The sequence below is a fragment of the Pongo abelii genome, chromosome 1 (genome assembly GCF_028885655.2).
Source record: "Pongo abelii isolate AG06213 chromosome 1, NHGRI_mPonAbe1-v2.0_pri, whole genome shotgun sequence".
In the NCBI taxonomy this organism is placed as follows: Eukaryota; Metazoa; Chordata; class Mammalia; order Primates; family Hominidae; genus Pongo; species Pongo abelii.
Window position 1 is genome coordinate 143,232,245 of NC_071985.2, and position 9,603 is coordinate 143,241,847.

At 42.9% G+C, this 9,603-nt stretch overlaps 1 long non-coding RNA gene across 1 annotated transcript; it reads right to left on the reverse strand.

Moving 5' to 3' along the window:
- Nucleotides 1-593: 593 nt before the first annotated feature.
- On the reverse strand, nt 594-9,114 carry LOC129050107 (uncharacterized). The gene is made up of 3 exons (XR_008513580.1): nt 8,920-9,114; nt 5,748-5,828; nt 594-873 (listed from the first exon to the last, which is right to left on the reverse strand). It is a non-coding gene; the product is annotated as an uncharacterized LOC129050107 (long non-coding RNA).
- Between the last annotated feature and the right edge of the window lie 489 nt (nt 9,115-9,603).

A 9,603-nucleotide genomic window follows, 5' to 3' on the forward strand; every position in this document is an offset into this window, starting at 1 on the left:
AATTCAATTCCCTTTTTATCCAAGTGATTTAGATGGGCAAAGGATAGGGGCTCTGCTAAGAGCAAATTAAATGAATCCTCTGACACATCACAGTGGCTTTTAGGGCAGCACTGGGCATGGGTTCTTGAAAGGGGAGGTAAGGGCACTCCCCCAGCCCCTAAGGCATATATCAGAACACACAATGGGAGAGGGAGTTGAGGTGAGGTAAAGCCTTACCCTACTGATATTCCTGTCTGTTGTAAACAGTGAGGAGTCACAGAAGGTTCTTGAGTAGGGGTCTTGGACATGACCAAAGAAGAACTTAGGAAGCTAACCTTGTCACATCTCAATAAATACTTGTTGGGTTAATGAATGAATGACTCAGAGTAATATCAAGACAGAGACATGAATCTGGCCACTTAGGAATATGGATTTCACTAAAGCCCAGTGAAAAACGATCAGAAAGTGATATCAGATCAATACCATTATTAAAGTTTTAAGTTATTTATGGCTTTCTAATAGGTTCTTCTTAATGTAACAAAAGTGTTGAACAAATGTGACACGTGGAATATGATAAAAACACAACTTGACTTTTGTTCTTATTGACCCCGTAAAGTTTATTTTGTATGGTAATCTTTTCCTGACTTGGATGAATACAGTTCACCCCAAGGTAATTTACAGTCTGTCCTGTGGTCATTTTAAGTCACAAACACAGCCCAATACACACATTAGAATACTGAGCCCTGGAAAAATCTAAAACATTGAATTTTATTTAACGTTGAATTGTATCCCATTCTTGGGCAGCCCCAGTGTGAGCTGGCTGCCTGCAGTGAGAGAGGAAGGCGTGATCCTTCATTTCTCTTTTCCTGCTCCTCTTCCTCATTAGGCTTGCCCCTAGGGTTGGGACATAAAGAGAGGAATCAAAAATAGTAGAAGGAAATTTTCTTACTCAGCTCTATGTGCCATAATTTGGCTTTGTGCTGAGTGTGGCTGACGTTGTTGATGTCATCCAACATGTTGGGATGTATAACACACATGACTAAACAAACAGGCACAGTCATTGTGAACCTGGCACTGGTCTGTGTCCTACAATCACAGGATTTCTGATAAATTCTATTTTGTGTGATCTACCTCAAAAAATAAAAAAATATTGGGTTTATAATTGCATACACTGCTTATCATGTATATTCTCAACAGGACAGAACTTCCATTTTGACCAGGCGTCTTTGAGAATTAAATCTTCTGCTCAGACTTTTACATAACTGAAGATTGGCAGAATTTTCCACAGGCTAGCTTCTGGCTTCATACTCTTGAAAACTTTGTCTACGTGATTACCTATAGACTTCCAATGCCAAGTGCAATAGGTTACATTCAGATCACAATATGACCTCTAGCATTGCACCTGTCTGTCAGATATTGGTTGAGTAGCAAAGGAGCATTGGAAATATTGCTAGAAGCCATTCCTGCACCACAATAGCTAACAATAACTTAGATATGGAAGTGAACTACATAAAAATAACCTTCTTAACCCAAACTCTATGCCTCTTCAAATCAGCTTCCCCTTAGCTGAAGCCAATCACCGCTTGCCTCTTTAAGATCACCCTTGGCCAGGCACGGTGGCTCATGCCTGTAACCACAACACTTTGGACGGCCAAGGCAGGCGGATCACCTGAGGTCAGGAGTTTGAGAACAGTGTGGCCAACCTGGGGAAACCCCATTTCTACTAAAAATACAAAAAAAAAAAAAAAAAATCAGCTCTGGGAATCATTTGTGCAAAGGCAGAAAACAGGAGGCAGCTAGAGAGTGTGTGTCTGTCTCTTTTCAGTAAAGAGGAGAAATCTTTCCTAAGCAATTTCCTATCAGAATTGCTCTTTAAATCTCATTGGCCAAACCTGGGCACATGGGCACCCCTAGCTGCAAGGAGGAGTTGGGAAAGTGAATATCTGGCAAAAGGGTATGAGAGTTTGTTGATTGGCTTAGACTTGTCATGCTTTATCTTTCAGGACTGGGCACATAGCTGTCCTGAAAAAGAATATGGATTTTATTAGTAAGGAATAAAAGGGATATGGCTACTGGGTGGCAATGAATGGCACATGCAACCAGAACCTTTGGGTTGAGTAAAACTGTCTTTTTACTTAGCAATTATCAAACTAACATGAATTAAGAACATACGTGAATACAAACAATAATTTCGTTAGCAAATATTCTCTGCTAGGAACTTGGTACTAGATGTTAGATATATATTATCTGCAATTTTCCCAGCAGTCCTGCAAGATGAATACTATCCGTGTTTTCAGAAAGATTAGGTTATATCCCAATTAGAGAAATAAGTAGCTCTATTCTGACTTCTATCATTGAAGTCTTGCCTTTCTTGAACTTCAAATCAATGAAATCATATAGGAGGTACTTCTTGGTTTCCAACTTCTCTTACTTAATATTAGATTCTGAACTCATTCATGTTGTTAATGAATACCATGAATAACTTATTTTTTATTGCTGTGTACTTATTGTTTGAAAAAAGTCAAAATTTATTCATTTTACTGTAGATTGACATTTGGGTTGTTCCTAGTTTAGTGAAATGATGAAAGTAACTAAGATTATTATATGTGATATGATTAGATCATAAATTATATGATTATATAGCTATATGATTAAGGCAACTAATATATAAGTATATATCTTATGATATATTATATAACATATTATATTTACAGAACCGACCAAAATAAATCTGACAAAAAGTACTCCTTTTTGTTGGATTTGCAATTTGCTGGATTTATATACAAGAGTAAAATAAGGTATTTCTAGCTTTAGTAGATACTCTCTAAAAGATTTCCAGAGTAGTTGTACCAAGTTACACTCCCATCAGCAAATTATGAGAGATTCATTTGCCAAAGGTTGGCTTTGTTATATATATTATTTTAGAAGGTAGTAAGGAATATGGTATGTGCTATGGAAAAGCAGAAGGTGGGCAAGATAAAGGGGATTGGAAGTACTGGGGGAAAGTAGAGCAGTTTGAAATTTTAAATATGTGGTCAGGATTGGCTTTTATTTATTTGTTTTTTTGACAGGGTCTTGCTCTGTTGCCCAGGCTGGAGTGCAGTGGCATGATCATGGCTCACACTGCAGCCTCAACCTCCCAGGCTCAAGCGGTCCTCCTGCCTCTCAAGTAGCTAGGACTACAGGTGTGTGCCACCATCCTCTACAAAAAATATATTTTGTATTTTTTTGTAGAGATGGGGTTTTGCCGTGTTGCCCAGGCTGGTCTGGAACTCCTGGGCCCAAGCTATCTGCCGCCTTCACCTCTCAAAGTGCTGAGATTACAGGTATGAGCCGCCATGCCTGGCTGGCTTTTTTTTTTTTTGAAGGTGACAACTGAGCAAAGTCATGAAAAGTAAGGGAAAGAGCTATGCAGGTATGTGAGGAAAATATTCTAGGTAGAGAGAAAAGCCAACACAAAGGCTATTAATAAATTGCTGGTGCATTCCAGCAAAAGCAATTGGTCATTGTGGAAGAAACAGAGCGAACAAGGAAGAAAGCTATGGGAAATAACATGAGGGGGGAAAAGAGCCAGATCATGTAGGGCCTCCAGGACATGGTGAGTGCTTTGGCTTTTACACTGAGTGAAATGGGGAGCTACAATAGGGGTTTGAGCAGATGAGTGACATAATCTGATTTACACTTAAAAAAATTCTGGTGGCTAGATTAAAAATAACTGTGGGCGGGAGCAGGGAGATGAATTAGTCTATTGCAGGAGGTGACAGTGGCTTTGACCAAAGTGGTGATAGTGGACGCTCCAGGCAAATAGGGTGTCAAAAGCCGAGGTGCAGAGATGGAAAGTTCAGTTCAAGGCCGGTATCAGAACTGTGAGCAAACCAGTTGTCTTACTAACGGGGAAGGAAAATGACAGCTGCCATTTATTGAACATTCACTGTGTGGCAAGCATTGTGCTAAATTTGATACTCAGGCTACCTCTTTTAGTCTCCATAACAACTGTGTAAAGACATTTAGAATTTAGAACCTTTCATACAGTTCCATGACTAAAACGTAGCACACCTGGCATTCTAACCCTTCATTTCATTCTACTCTAGCACTAAAGCTAGAAGGGAAACTTGAGGCCACATTGTGGAGGGCCAAGAAGTTTGAACTTTTCCCTGGTTTGAACTTTTACCTTCTTAATCTTTTCCCCGCGTCCCCACATTTGAGGACAGGACACCTCCAGGAACTGCAGCTCAGCAGCAGGGGTTCAGCGTGAGCGCGGCCTGGGGAGGGTCATCGCCTTTTGGGGCGTGTGGGGAGAAACGCGGCTCGCCTTGTCATGGCTGGCGATACGCCTCTCCAGGAAGGGTGTGTCTCCCCGCTTGAGGATCCTCCCTATAGATAAAGAGGAGGCTCAGCAGAGCCTTAGTTAGAGATCACAGAGGATCGACAATGTGCGTCCGGAAGACGAATTGGCAGCGAGGTGCATGGATTCGATACAGAAGCTGGAGGTAGAGTCCAGCTAACAGACCACTGCAGTTCGATGGAGCCAGAGTGGGGCAACGAGGAGAGATGTCGGGGAAGGAAAGGGGATGGGACATGGGGACTGGAGCGGCTCGAGGGCGACGGAGAGGGTGACGTTAGGCTCTAAGGATTCTCTTACTGTGCCTCCTCCCCGTGTCCTCGGGTGGCGGCTGCGCAGCCCTCGAGCCCTCAGAGCTGCCCTGCAGCACCTTGGCCACTAGGAGGCAGGCCCACCTCATCTGGAGCCCCGGCTGCCGCTCACTCCAGGGAGGGCGGCGCTGCTGCTTAAATTCCAAGTCAGGCCAGCCCCTGGAACGCTTAATGGGAGCTTAGATTTAGAACAGTCGATTTTCATTGAGACGGAAATTTGGACAGTCTCCCACTTGATTGAAAACGGCTAGAAACAAGGCTTACGGTAGAGCAATGAATGCCAGAGTGCAGGGCTGGTGCCCAGGCGACCCGGGGAACAGGAGGGCCGGAGGAGGAAACAGCTGCCTACAAAACACCAGCAGCGCCCTTAATTAACACCAGTGCTGGCCAGGGGGATTTGCTTCCGGAAATTCTCAGCGTCCTTTCCCTGCTTGCCCAGGGCCATTCCATTATACAGTTTCTTACGTTTTTCCCAGCCCCAGGTCTGAAATGGAAAGAGATGTTACCCTAGATGCCCGGAGACAGCGGGGCCGCAGACACCTTGCACAGCTGAATAGCAGTGGAGCAGGTGTGTGTGCGTGTGCATGTGCATGTGTGCACGCTGTGAGGGTGTGGTGTGTGTGACATGCTCCCATGTGTCTGTGTGCCTGCTCTGCAGGGGGAATGTTGTTTGATTGTTGTTTGGCTTCAGCCCCAAAGAGAAACAAATAATGAGGTGAACGGAAATGAGCTGGAGTCTCTGCTTTCACCGCTAATTAGCCCCTGTCGATTTTGACGAAGAAGACATACAATAGACACAAGTGAGCAACGGATGAGAAACTCGGGGACCTAGGCTGGGGAAAGGGCGTCGGGTTGGGGGGGTGTGGGCAGGGCAGAAGCCGGTGTGCCTGGATCAGGCCAACAGGTCATTGCCACCCTTAGATGAAAATCTGCGCATTATTCCATCTTGGCTGGCATCTCTTATGGGCTGGCCTTCATCTTACTAAAGGCCATTTCACTTTTTGAAGGGTTGACAGTTACCTTCTTCACCTTCCCCTGGGCAGTTCTTTGTTCTCTTTGTCAGGCTGGCCCCTGTCCATATTTCTCAGAGCCCTGGTCACAGCTCTCTTACTCACCAGCTGCTCAGACAAACCCAGCCTTGACCTGGCTCTGCACTTCAGCATGTTGCCTGCTGCTCCTTAGACTCCTCTTGCTACCTGTGAAAGGTCAGATGCAGAATGGTGAAGGCAGAAACAGACAGTTTGATGACAAGGTGAGGAAGAGCTGCTGCTCAATATACCTGTGTGTCTATTGCTTTGCAAGTGAGCAGGAAAGGTGGTGGTAGAAAGTCATGTTAGAGACCTCTGTGGCAGACCCTTCACTTATCAGCAATGCCAAGGGTCCCTGTCTGTGGGGCCCCCACAGGCCCAACTCATATGGGCTCCAGAGACACCAGTTCAGCTCGAGAATGTGTCCCCCAAGTTGCTAAAGTATGTGTCCTACCCTCAGAGAACCTGGTCTCTCCAGGGCCCTCATAGTCCCTTGTGAATACATGCTTAGGAGCGCATGCTCCTTGAGCATGAATATGATAATTATAAAAAAAATTCTTCACCCAGAGCAGGTTCTCCTCAGACTTGTATTCTCGAATGTGTGTGTGAGAGAGGGAACTTCATTTCTTTCACATCCTAATAAATATAGAGAATGGTCACTTCTTAGAAATTGTTGTTCATAACACTTCTGGGTTGTTGCTAGTCTTTATTCCCTTTCTTTTTGCTTGCCCCTTTAGGGCACAACTGTCCCAGTCCAGGTTTTCTTTCTAATGCTGCTCTTCTTTTCTGTTTGTTTGTTTGTCTGAGATGGACTCTCACTCTGTTGCCCAGGCTGGAGTGTAGTGGTGCGATCTCAGCTCACTGCAACCTCTGCCTCCTGGGTTCAAGCAATTCTCCTGCCTCAGCCTCCCAAGCAGCTGGGATTACAGGCACATACCACCACACCCAGCTAATTTTTGTATTATTAGTAGAGATGGGGTTTCACGATGTTGGCCAGGCTTGTCTTGAACTCCTGATCTCAAGTGATCTACCTGCCTCAGCCTCCTAAAGTGCTGGGATTACAGGCATGAGCCACCATGCCCAGCATGCTCTTCCTTTATAATTTGGTAGATTGGGCCATGGTGGGAGTTCTCAAACTTTAATAATAATAAAAAAAGTCTCTCAAGGAGTTTGTTTTAAATGCAGATTTATCAGGTCCTGCCCAAATCTATGGAATCAGAATTTCTGGAGCAGTCCATGGGAATCGGCGTTTTACCAATCCCTCTGCTACCTCCTCCTCCTCTAAGATCCGAAGTCAGATGGTTCATAGAACACATATCATAAAACGTGGTGCTGACGGAGGCCTTGGGCCCTCGTATTGCTGGCTCAGGCTGCTATAACAAAACCCTGTAAACTGGATGACTTATAAACAACAGCAATTTAATCCTCACAGTTCTGGAGGCTGGAAGTCCAAGATCAGATTTGGTTTCTGGTGAGTGCTCACTTCCTGTTTCCTAGAACAGTCCTTTTCCCCTGTGTCCTCACTAAGTGAAAAGGGCAGATAAGCTCCCTTGGGCTCTTTTATAAGGGCACTGTTCTCACTCATGAACCCTCCACTTCATGACCTAATCACCTCCCAAAGGTCCCACCTCTTAATACCATCACCTTGGGGTTTAGATCTCAACATATGAGTTTTGGAGAGACACAAACATTCAAACGACAGCAGTCCTTTTTTTTTTTTTTTTCTTGATTTTGAGAGTTATTTATGTATTTTAGACTCAAGACCTTTCTTAGATATGTAATTTCTAAATATTTTCTTCCTGTCTGTAATTTTTCTTTTGATCCTTTGTCCAAGGTCTTTCACAGAATGAAAGTTTTTAATTTTGATGAAATCCAATGTATAAATTTTTCTTCTTATGGCTCATGCTTTTCGTGTCAAGTCTAAGAACTTTGCTTAGTCCTACACCCCAAAGATTTTTCTCTTATATAGTTGTATGTTTACATTTTAGTCAATGATCCATTTTGAGTTAATTTTGGTATTGGTTTAGGTCCAATTGCTCCAGCACCATTTATTGAAAAGGCTGTTTCTCCTCTATTGCATTGCTTTTACTTCTTTGTCTAAAATTAATGGGAATTTTGAGTGGGTCTATATCTGTGTTCTCTATTCTGTTCCACTGATTGATTGCTTTGCCTATTCCCTCTACCAGTACTATACTGTTTGGATACTGCAGTTATATATTGGGCCTTAACATTTGGAAGCGTGATTCTTCCCACTTTATTCTTGTTTTTAAAGTTTTTTTGTTTGTGTGTTTCTTTTTTTTTTTTTGCAATTCTTGGGTCTTTCCCTTTCCATATAAATTTTAGAGTAAGCTTATCTATGTCTATGAAAAAAACTTATTTAAAATTTGATAGTAATTGCATTAACATGATCTAGTTACAGAGAAGAAACTGTGTGGAAAAGTTGGGCAGTCGTAGTTGCTATATGATTTGTTAATAAACTTTGATCCTTCTAGAATCCTAGAACCAGAGAGGACTCAACACTTTCAACTGGCTCCGGGGAACATTGTAGGTTCTTGGGGGTTCATACACTGTCTTTAGGAAAACAGAGCTGTCTTAAGAGAAGTAAGTTGTACGTACTTCTCTGAGAACCGAATGTTCTCTCTTATGGCTGTGAGAACCAAATGTTTAGTTAAGTAAAATTGATCTTCACTTCTACTTTAACAGGGAAGGAAGAGTTGAAGGACCCTGGGGATGATTGAACATAGCCTCTCACCAGCACGCTCAGGAATTGTCCTGAGAGTAGCAGGAGGAGTGGTAATCCTTCAAGAGAAGGTGGCTTTGTTGAAAGCCTTTAAATTCAGCTTTATTACTCGCCAGTCTCCTTCCTTGTGTTCTGGCCGTATTTCTTATCCATTAGGCAGCCAGCTCTTCACATGAGATCCTCCTGGTTTTGCATTCTTTTCTGCAATGCTGACACTTCTTCTAGTCACACCCTTTGGCGCTCTAATCTGTGGTCTTAGTTTTAGTCAGTGATGAAGATATTTGGCACATTAATTCTTATTTCAGTTAACACCAGATGAAGTAAACTCAATTCCTCTTCTCTTCTCACACAAAACTTGGCCCCAAACTAGTTCAAAAATATCTTTGAATTCTTTCTTGGCTAGTGTCGGTTATTTGTGTCCCTTTAGTGATCTGATTAATATTGGCTTTTGTGATGGGTGTCACATCAAGACAGCTGCAAGCATTGTTAAAGAGACATTTGATAAGAGGGACTACTTACCTGGAATTCACCCCCAGACCACTGAAATCTTAACTACTGATGACAGTTTTGTGTATCCTTTAAGGAGTTCTTTAACTCTGAATTCTATAGAGAAAATAAAAAGATTTGTTGAAAATTACTGACCCCATGTGGGTTGAGAACTATATCCAGTTAACTAAACTGTAAACAGCTAACTGAATCTGTTAACAGTTAAGTATGTTATCTATAAAATAAGCTTCAAGTAGCACTGTGTTGTAACTTCTTGGTGCCTCTAAATTAGGAGTTAAACCCTTAGATCTGACTAAGGAAATGACTTTATCCTAGCTCAAAGGAGACCTTTTCCTCAACTCTTCCTCCATTATTTTTATTCTCTATTGTTTACTCATCGTCTCATATGTCCCCTGTCATGTTATATTGGAATCATTTCTTTTAGATGCAAACTGCAGCTGATGTGGTCATTGGGTCTATTGCAGCCTCCACCAAGTGTTCACTTCTGGTGAGAGGCATATCCAGGGCCTGAGTGCTGGAACCCAAAGATGACAAGGGTGGAGCATTGATGAGTTAACCTCACAGCTGGAGGGTCTGTGCTGCATAGTCTCCCCTTGGGCCATGAGAGCACATGCTTGAGAATTTACATAAGCCTGTAGCAGGGCAGGGCTCAGGGCTATGGAATTGATAACACCAGTGGGACTAAGGCATCCACCG